This window comes from Sorex araneus, chromosome X (assembly GCF_027595985.1).
Source record: "Sorex araneus isolate mSorAra2 chromosome X, mSorAra2.pri, whole genome shotgun sequence".
Classification (NCBI taxonomy): Eukaryota; Metazoa; Chordata; class Mammalia; order Eulipotyphla; family Soricidae; genus Sorex; species Sorex araneus.
In genome coordinates this window covers 58,251,465-58,261,554 of record NC_073313.1, presented here as the reverse complement: position 1 = coordinate 58,261,554, position 10,090 = coordinate 58,251,465, and the positions used below count along the sequence as shown (strand labels likewise).

General features: G+C 45.3%; 1 pseudogene; it reads right to left on the bottom strand.

The window, feature by feature from the left end:
- Window positions 1-1,430: 1,430 nt before the first annotated feature.
- On the bottom strand, window positions 1,431-3,542 carry LOC101544945 (lamin-B1-like; annotated as a pseudogene).
- Between the last annotated feature and the right edge of the window lie 6,548 nt (window positions 3,543-10,090).

Here is a 10,090-nt window from a genome sequence, read left to right as displayed (position 1 = left end):
GACCACTCCGGCTTTTTGGGGGCAGTTGTTTGCTTGAAAGTTTGTTTTCCACCCTTTGTCTTGGAGTCTGTGTTTGCTCTGACTGTTCAGATGTGTTACTTGTAGGCAGCAGAATGTTGGGTTCAGTTTCTGAATCCATTTTGTAACTCTTTGTCTCTTAATTGGTGCCTTTAGACCATTGACATTGAGAGAGATTATTGTCATGAGGTTTTGTGCCATCTTTCTGTAGGGGTTTATTGCGCGTGTAGGGTTTTTTCTCGTCTTACAGAAGCTCCTTTAGTCCTTCTTTTAAGCTTGGTTTTTGAGTCTATGAAGTTCCTAAGCTGTTGTTTATCCATGAAATAGTGTATCGTTCCTTTCAATTTGCGTGAAAACTTAGCTGGATAAAGTATTCTTGGTGAGGTGTTCATTTCATTGATTTTTTTCACTATATCCCACCATTGTCTTCGGACTTGGAGGGTTTCCCCTGATAGGTATTCTGTAAATCTAAGGGGTGCTCCTTTGTATGTGATTTTCTTCTTTGACCTTGCTGCTTCCAGTATTGTGTCTCTATCCGTGGCATCCATCATTCAACTATGATATGTCTTGGAGTCTTTTTATTAGGGTCTTTTTTAGCTGGCACCCTTCGGGCTCCTTGGATCTGAATGCCCACATTCTCCAGCTCTGGGAACTTCTCAGCAATTATATCTTTTTTTTTTTTTTTTGCTTTTTGGGTCCCACCCGGTGATGCACAGGGGTCACTCCTGGCTCTGCACTCAGGAATTACCCCTGGCGGTACTCAGGGGACCATATATATGGGATGCTGGGAATCGAACCCGGGTCGGCCGCGTGCAAGGCAAGCGCCCTACCCACTGTGCTATCACTCCAGCCCCCAGCAATTATATCTTTAACTGTGGCTTTTTCATTGGGGTTGCCTCCCTGTCCTTCTTGTACTCCGATGATTTTTATGGTGTTCCTCTTGAGATTATCCCCTTGAACTCTGATTCACCCTAGAGCTATTTTGAGGTCTTTCCCCATTTTTGTTGTTGCCTGTAAGCTTTCTGCAGCTCATCTTCAAGTTCACTGATTCTGTTTTCGGCTGTAGCCATTCTACTGTTGAGGGCAACCACTCAGTTGTTTTTTTTTTTTATTTCATCTACCGATTCCTTTATTTGTGACACTTCTGTTTGTAGCTTTGAAATTTCTGCTCTCATTTCTCCCAGTATTTTCTTGGCAGTTCGTTCCACTGTTTCTTTCATGTCCTCCATTAATTTACTGAATGTCTGTTCCATCATTACTTTGAGTTTATTGAATATCTTCAACATTTCATCTCTGAATTCTTTATCAGAGAGATTATATTTGTGGTTAACACCTGTTGGGGCTTCTGGAATCTTTTCTTTATCCTTTCCTTATGGTGGGGATTTTTGCTGTTTCTTCATATTGTTCTGGAATTATGGAGGTGGAACCTTCCAGTTCTCTATCACTATTCCCTCTTGCTGCGAGAATGGATTCTGGATGACCATACTTCTTTTATGCCCAGGACGACAATGGACTTGAGAAGTTTTTATAATTGCACAGCTTTTATTAGATGCTCTTGAGGTTCCCAGCTGGTGGAGAAATTCGTCCTCAACAAACACTTCAGCTGCCTTTTCCTCCTCCTCTTCAGATATTTTTTTAAAGACTGTATTTTGCACAACCTATTCTCCCTGAGAACTTCTCAGTATAACCTTAACGTTTTCACCAGTGCCCCTAGGGTTCTGGTTCTTCCAGATGAGGTCTATGGGAGGGCTGGCTGTGACCCCAGCATTTGTGGTGCAGATTGTAACAGTCTGGCCTGCTTTCAGCGTGTATGTTGAGGTATATTTATAGCTGACTGAAGCGTCTCCAGTTTTTCGGAACACTTTCCAAACTCCCATTGGTTGATCCTGCTTGAAAGTGTTCTTCAGGCGATGATGAGCTTGCCATCCGCGTTTCTGGTGGCAGATGCAGAATGGGATGGGATGCTGCTGGCCTCTGAGTCCTCCACATAGACTCTCTTCTGCTTCCTTCGTGGTCTGCACACTGCAGCTGGAGGATGCTCAGGACACGGTCACCCAGAAGTACGGGCGCAGAGAGAGCTGCAACCTCTCTTCCTCGACTTCCAAGAGTTTCCTGTCGGCACTGACCTCCATGTCCAGGGCTAACTTCACATCAAGAAGCTGCTGCTGCATCTGATCCCGGATTTCTGCCATTTCTCTCTCCTTGTCAGTCAATGTGCGCCAAGAGTTGTCCTCTAGCAAGCATGACTTCCAGCTCCTGAATCCGCACCAAACATGCTCTAGATGCTTTCTGTAGCTTAGAGAGCTGAGGGGAAAGGCTCTCCGTTCTCATTCGGCTTTCCATCAGTTCTCCGTGGGCAATGTTGACCAAAGTGTCCATCTCTGCAGACAGTCTGGCATTCTCGAGTTTGGCGTGGAATGTCTGTTCCAGATCCTCCTTCTATGGTTTCACTTGAGCATCATGCTTCTCCCTCATCCCCAGAAGGACCTGAGTCAGCTTGTGCTCATACTCAAGCTGACACACAGAATCAACTTCGACCAGGTGAGTTTCATGCTTCCTTCTGGTTTGATTGATCTCCTCCTCATAAATGCTTTTATAGAACTCCAGGTTCTCAGTAAGGCTCTGCCAGTGACTCTGCAAACCCACTTTAAGTCGTTTCATCTGCTAACTAGCTTTTTGGCAGCAGCTCAGGAGGCTTCCAACTGTGCCATCTGATTCTTCAGATCCTCCAAATCTCCCTCTAAGCTTTTTTTTTTGGTCACCAAACACAGTAGTCAGAGCTGCGTCCTTAGAGTGTTGCTTCTTTCAAAGCTGGCGCTGGGCTCCATGAAGGTTAAATTCTTTCCTAGCACAACAGAGTAGAAGCTGAACTTGCCCCGCTCAATCCGCAACATGGCACGCTCTTTCTCTAGGCTGTGTACATGTGGTGTATGTGTAATTAACAATTATTATTGTTTTGCTTTTGAGGCCACATCCAGCAGTGTTGTTCCTGGTGGGCTTAGGGAACCACATGGGATGCTGGGGATCGAACTTGGGTTGATGGTGTGCAAATAAAGCATCCTCCTGAATGTAACATCTCCTCAAGCCCTTGTGTTGTAGTTTTTAAACTCTTAATAAGTCTGGGTCAGAGAGACAGTACAGCGGGTAGATATTTGCCTTACATGTGTTCGACCCGGGTTCAATCCTCAGCTTCCCATATATATATATATAGTCCCTGGAGACCAGCAGGAGTGATCCCTGAGTGCAGATCCAGATTCCTGAGTACTGTCAGGTGTGGTCCCAAAGCAAAGCAAATATTTCTGTGTTGTATTGTATCACGAGGCATTGAAGCATCTGAAGAAATCAATAGCTGGGGTAGGAAGCAACTGCTTTCTCAGTTACTTTGTGTTACCAGAGCAAATTGCCAATAGATTAAAAAAAGAAAAAGAAGAAATGACCTTTCCATAACTAAAGTCTTTCCAAGGGATGCTGTGGCACAACACAAGCTTCTGTCAGATGCAACTAGTGTAGCATCCACACGACATTGCGTAGCAGCTCAGTGTAGCAGCTCACTGTGCTGTGCCCGCTCTCACTATGGCTCTGCTCATTTGTGTATTACATCTGCAAGAGTGTGAATTGGATCAGAAACTGGATGAAGGAGGAAACAGCATGAGTCTCATGCCGGGACAAGGTCAGTGGGAGGGGTATTCCTCTGAACTTGTCACCTCTCCCATTCCAAATTCCCATGGCATCTGCACCCAGCAGGAAGCAGTAAGACTGAATTTGTTACCCTGACTTCTATAGAAATGTATAAAGGTATTGGCGAAGGGAAATTGCAAGTACATAAACACCAGTACATAAGAGTCTCCCTCTTGCTTTCTTCTCGTAACATCTTTCCACTTTGGGTCCATGATCTGTCCCTCAATCTTAAGAAAGTGTTTTCATGCTTTGTATGTTTGATATTGAACCAAGTCAAGTTACAAATGGGGAGAGAGGAGAAATGAGAGACCCTCTGAGGACAACCCTGGGGCTTCTCACGTCCAAGGACCCCTCCTTTGAGGAAGAATAAACAAAATCCACCCTGGAAGGGCTCTTTAGGGTTTCCATGCAGACTCTGGAGAAGGCTGGTTGCATGAGCATGTCACAAGGAACGGACTGCCATCCTCCAGGGATCCATCAGCCAATGATGCCAGCCCAGATGGCTTTAGACGCAACTCCCCGCTCTGTGCATGACCTAAAGTTTTACATTCTTTTTGCAGTCAGTCCTACCTAACCCCTTCACCTCAAGTTGCCAGTGTGATGTTTGAGTCCACCATCTTCACAGGTATCCAGCCCCTGAATACACCTAGTATCCTTTTTTCCTCCACATCAACTCTTGTCTCTTTGTAACTGGTCTTTGAGTGGCGATCCCCCTGAACGTCAGCTCAGAAACAGTTCTATGTGTTTCAGACATGCTAAGAAAGGGAAATTCTAACCTAAAAGGTACCTCACCACCCTGTGACAACTGTGGAAAGTTGGAGCCAGGTCAGAGTCTGTGAAGACCAAGGTGTTCAGACTTAACAAAACTGAAAACATGAGATCTAGGCTGCAATCATGGAAATTTTGTGCCTGTGAAGTTGACAGGTGGAGATGGTGCAGGAAGTGGGGTACAGATAGGAATAGGGGAACATTGGTGGAGGAAAGCTGACACTGGTGGTGGGATTGGTGTTGAAATCTTGTAAGTCAACTATCAATCATCTTGTAGATCACAGTATTTTTTATTTTTGGTGAAATTTGGCGATGCACAGGGGTTACTCCTGGCTCTACACTCAGGAATTACTTCTGCGGTGCTCAGGGATGCTGGGAATCAAACCTGGTTGGTCACGTGCAAGACAAACACCCTACTTGCTGTATTATCGCTCCAGCCCCATAGATCACAGTTCTTCATCAAAAAGAAAGCAAGCTGTTCAGATAGTCTAGCTTAGTTAACAAACAGCCCAAGTTGAGTTGTCGGGAGACCCAAGCAATGGCCATAGTGGTTGGGCTGAGGAGGGGTCTGGGAGGTGTCAATCTTAAAGCTGAGGAATCCCCTTAGGTACAAAAGTTTGGTGAGTTTTCCTACTGACTGCAAGATCCCTCCCCGACCTCCCCCACCTTTGGGAGAAATCATCTGCGCTTCTCCTTCAGTTTCCTTTCAGAGGCATTGTTTTCAGCATCTTTCCATGGCGCTTGTTTCATTTGGGCTATGTGGTATGAGCTGTGACTTTTAGGTTTGTCTGTGAATTTAGGGATCTGGAGAGGTTTCTTACAATGTCTGCTGCAAAGTTTTCTGTCTTGTGGAGTATTGTGTTTTCTGTTGTTATAAGAACAAAGTTCTGAAGACCAAAAAACTTCACTTGCTTATTGTGAGAAGCCCCCAGATTCTCTTCCTTGTCCCAGGCAGACATCCATTCCATTGCTTCACCCCACCACACAAATGCCAAAGGACTGAGAGCAGGGAAGAAGAAAAGTGGACATATCATCAAAAATAAAGTGTTCTGGGGCTGGAGCGATAGCACAGCGGGTAGGGCGTTTGCCTTGCACGCGGCCGACCCAGGTTCGATTCCCAGCATCCCATATGGTCCCCCGAGCACCGCCAGGGATGATTTCTGAGTGCAGAGCCAGGAGTAACCCCTGAACATCGTCGGGTGTGACCCAAAAAGCAAAAAAAAGTGTTCTGCAGGTCAGATTGCAGATTCTTACAAAGGTCCCATCATGTGCTCAGATATGCACCTTCCCATCTCTAGCTCATTTCCCTGTCAGTGAAAGGGTGATGCTGCTTACCTCACAGAGGACTCACATTTGTTCTATGGGGCAGAGAACTCTCCAAAGAAGCAGTGACTTGGGTCATGTGGCAGAAGAAAATCTGATTGTATAGGATTGCTAGGGTGAGAACCTGGAGAGGGAACAAGGATGATCCTGGTCAAAACTCTTTCCTTTTCCATAATGCATTTGCCTTACATGGAGCTGACCCAATTCAGTCACCTGAAATTTTTATGTTATTCAAATAATTACTGTCATTAAGAACATGGCTTTGCATGACACATGGTTGATATGTCTCTAGAAGTGTGTGGATGGAGAACTGAATCCATAAGAGGAAATCCATGGAGGAAAATGTAGGCAGAACTCTCCATGACATTGAAGCAAAAAGCATTTTTTTAAATTTAATTTTATTTTTTTTTATTGAATCACCAAGTGGAGGGTTACAAAGTTCTCAGGATTATGTCAGTTATACCATATTCAAACACCCTTCCCTTCACCAGTGCCCATCTTCCATCACCAACCCCCCCAGTATATCTGCCGCCCCCTCCCACCTCCCTAGTCCCCACCCTTGTACGTGATAAGTTTCACTTCATTTACGCTTATCTCGATTACATTCCATGTTTCAACACACAACTCACTACCGTTGCTGGGGTTTCCCCCCAAAAAGAAAAAGACAGTCCTATTGCCAATGAGGCATTTGATAGTTCTCCATTGCTAAGAATAGAGAGATATTAAGTCCTGCTGTTTGTTACATAACTTTTCTTTTTCCCCCTTGCCCCGCGCCACCGAGTTCACGCCTGTTTAGTAATCGCCACGCTGTCTGACAAAGGGAAAAAAACCGAAGAGGATGATTATTTCCCGTCATCAGCCGGCGTGGGGCTCTGGCTTAGTTGATAGTCTAGTAGAGTGTCTGCAAGCAGTTTCTGGAACTTGTGCTGATATCGGCTCCGGCTCGAGATACCACCAGCGTCCCGCTGGTCCATGTACCTAATTTTTCCCCTTATTTCCCATTCCCACGCCACCAGGTCTGTTTGCTTAATGGACATCACACTATGTTTGACACCACACCACGTTTCTTCCCGAGAAAGAAGGATATTTCTTCTCAGCCGGCGTGGGGATATAGCTTAGTTCAGTCTAGAGAGATGACTACCATTTTGATTGCCTTCAATATTTCAACAAAATACTTACTATTCTTGTTAGGATCACCCACAAAAGTCCGACCCATTAAGAAGGAACCATTACATATTGCTGATACTAAGATGACATTAGGTCGCGAGGCCGCGGCAGCGGCCGCGCGGTTTTGGGTTTCTGTCTAAAGTCCAGGGAAAAAGTTGAAGGAGAGAGAGAGAGATTTCCGCACGGGGGACCTGGCGGAAACTCTCAAGTCACATACTGCAGGTCGCTGGTGGGCTGCTGGTGTCCCAAGCAGCTCCCTCCTCTTCGTCAGTCATTCTGGGGGTGCGGGCGCGGAGAAATGGGAAAGCCCACGTGGCTGCACTCTCTTTAAGTGTCCGATGTGGACGGAGACCGGTACTTCCCCGCCCTCGATCCCCCGCCAGCCGCGCCGCGCATTTGGGTGCGTCTCTCCATTTTGTGCTCAGAGAAGTGGGGTAGATGCTGTGCTGTGCCCAGGAGAAGTTGAGGGGAAGAGAGAGAGATTAAAGAAAAAAAAAGAGAAACGCCGGTCCCCCGCTCGGGGGACCCGGCGGAAACTCTCAAGTCACATACTGCAGGTTGCTGGTGGGCTGCTGGTGTCCCAAGCAGCTCCCTCCTCTTCGTCAGTCATTCCGGGGGTGCGGGCGCGGAGAAATTGGAAAGCCCACGTGGCTGCACTCTCTGCAAAAAGCATTTTTAAGGATGAAACACCACAGACTAATCAAGTGAAAACAAACATAAACAAATGGGACTAAATTAAATTAGAAACTTCTGCACCTCAAAAGAAACAGTGACCAAAATGCAGAGAGCCCATGGAATGGGAAAGAATATTTACCCAATACCCATCTGATAAGGGATTAATATCCAGGATATGCATAAGAAATTAATAGAATTGTACAAGAAAAAACCTCCAATGCCATCAAAAACTGGGGAGAAGAAATGAACAGAAGCTTCCTCAAAAAAGAAATACAAATTGCCAAAAGACATATGAAAAAAATGTTCCACATCCCTAATCATCAGGGAGATGCAAATCAAAACAACAATGACATATCATCTCATACCACAGAGACTTGCACACATTGAAAAGAACAAGAACAAAAAAAAGAACAAGAACAATCAGTGTTGGTGTGGATGTGGTGAGAAAGGGACACTCTTTCACTGTTGGTGGGAATGCCGACTGGTCCAGCCTTTTTGGAAAACAATATGGGTATTCTTTCAAAAACTAGAAATTGAGCTTCCATCTGACCCTGCAATACCACTTCTGGGAATTATCCTGAGGGTGCAAAAAAGCACAGTAGAAAAGACATCAGCACCTGTATATTCATTGCTGCAGTGTTCACAGTAGCCAGAATCTGGAGACAAACCGAGTGCCTGTGCCCGAGAACAGATGACTGGAAACAAGAAATACAAAGAAACTTTGGCACATCTACACAGTGGAATACTTTGCAGCTGTTAGGAGAGATGAAGCCATGAAATTTTCTGATAAGTGAATGGACATGGAGAGTATCATGCTAAATGAAGTGAGTCAGAAATAGAGGGACAGACATAGAATGACTTCACTCATTTGTGGAATATAAAATAACATAATAGGGGCTGGAGCGATAGCACAGCGGATAGGGCGTTTGCCTTGCATGCGGCCGACCCGGGTTCTAATCCCAGCATCCCATATGGTCCCCTGAGCACCGCCAGGGGTAATTCCTGAGTGAAGAGCCAGGAGTAACTCCTGTGCATTGCCGGGTGTGACCCAAAAACCAAAAAAAAAATAACATAATATTAGAATGACACCCAAGGACAATAGACACAGAGGCCAGGAATATTGCCCCATAGTTGGAATCCTGTCTCATGAGCTGGGAGAGAAAGCAGTTGGAATAGAGAAGGGATCACTAAGACAATGATGGTTGGAGGAATCGTTCAGGATGGAAGATGTGTGCCAAAAGTAGATAAAGTAGATAAACATGATAACTTCTCAGTATCTATATTGCAAACCATAATGCCCCAAAGTAGAGAGAGAGTATGGGGGAAATTGTCTGCCATAGAAGCAGGGCAAGGGTTGGAAAGTATAGGGGGTAGGGGGGTATACTGGGGACATTGGTGGTGGAGAATGTGCACTGGTGGAGGGATGGGGGTTTGATCATGGTATGATTGAAACTCAAACATGAAAGCTGGGGAAGTCTTGTGCTCTTGCAGTTATAGTTGGCAAGTATGATTCTTTTCCCAATGAAACTTTTCTTGCCCTCAAAAGGACATACCATGATAAAGAAATAAAACCAGTATGAACCTATCTGTCGTAAGGTAGAATTATAAAACATTCAATTACACACATATACACAGATATGTGTATCTGTGGCCAGGTGATCATGCAATAGGTAAGGCCCTTGCCTTGTATGTGCCAAACCTGGTTTGATCCAGCACAACATATAGTCTCCCAGGCACTGCCAGGAGTAATCCTGAGCATTGCTGAATATGGCCCAATCGCCCCCCTCAAGCCAAATATCTTTCTGAATGTTCCATAGAAAGCTACCTCACATTTTCTAAGTAGCTATGAATAATAGGCATTGTCCTTGCACAAGCTGACCTGTATTTGATCTCCTGTACCCCATACGATCCCCCAAGCCTGCTAAAATATGACCCCTGAATGCAGAGCCAGAGGTGAACCCTGAGCACAGTCAGGTGTGGCTCAGAAACTGGGGGCCAGTGTCCATACGGTAGCCCTTTCCTTAACTTCTTTTATTTAAAGTCCCTATTCATGTTCATATGCATAAAATCCACAAGTATAATTTTGAGCAAAAGAAATCAGACACGAACTAGTTTGTCCTATTACACACTGTTGATCTAGGGCAGGAGCAATAGTAGAGTGGGTGGGACATTTGCCTTGCACTCAACTGAGCTGCTTCGATCCCTGGCATCCCATATGGTCTCTCGAGTACTGCCAGGACTAATTCCTGAGTGCAGAGTAGGAGTAACCCCTGGTCAACCCTCACCAAAACAAATGTTAGTGATTTATAGGGAAGGGTAGGGGCACTGGGGACCTTGGGGAGGGAGATGGGTACCCTGGTGATGGGTTTGGTGTTAGAATCATGTGCATGAGAAACCATTATTAACGGTATTGTAAATTACAGAATCTCAGTTCTTTTTTTTCTTTATTCATGTTGAGGGT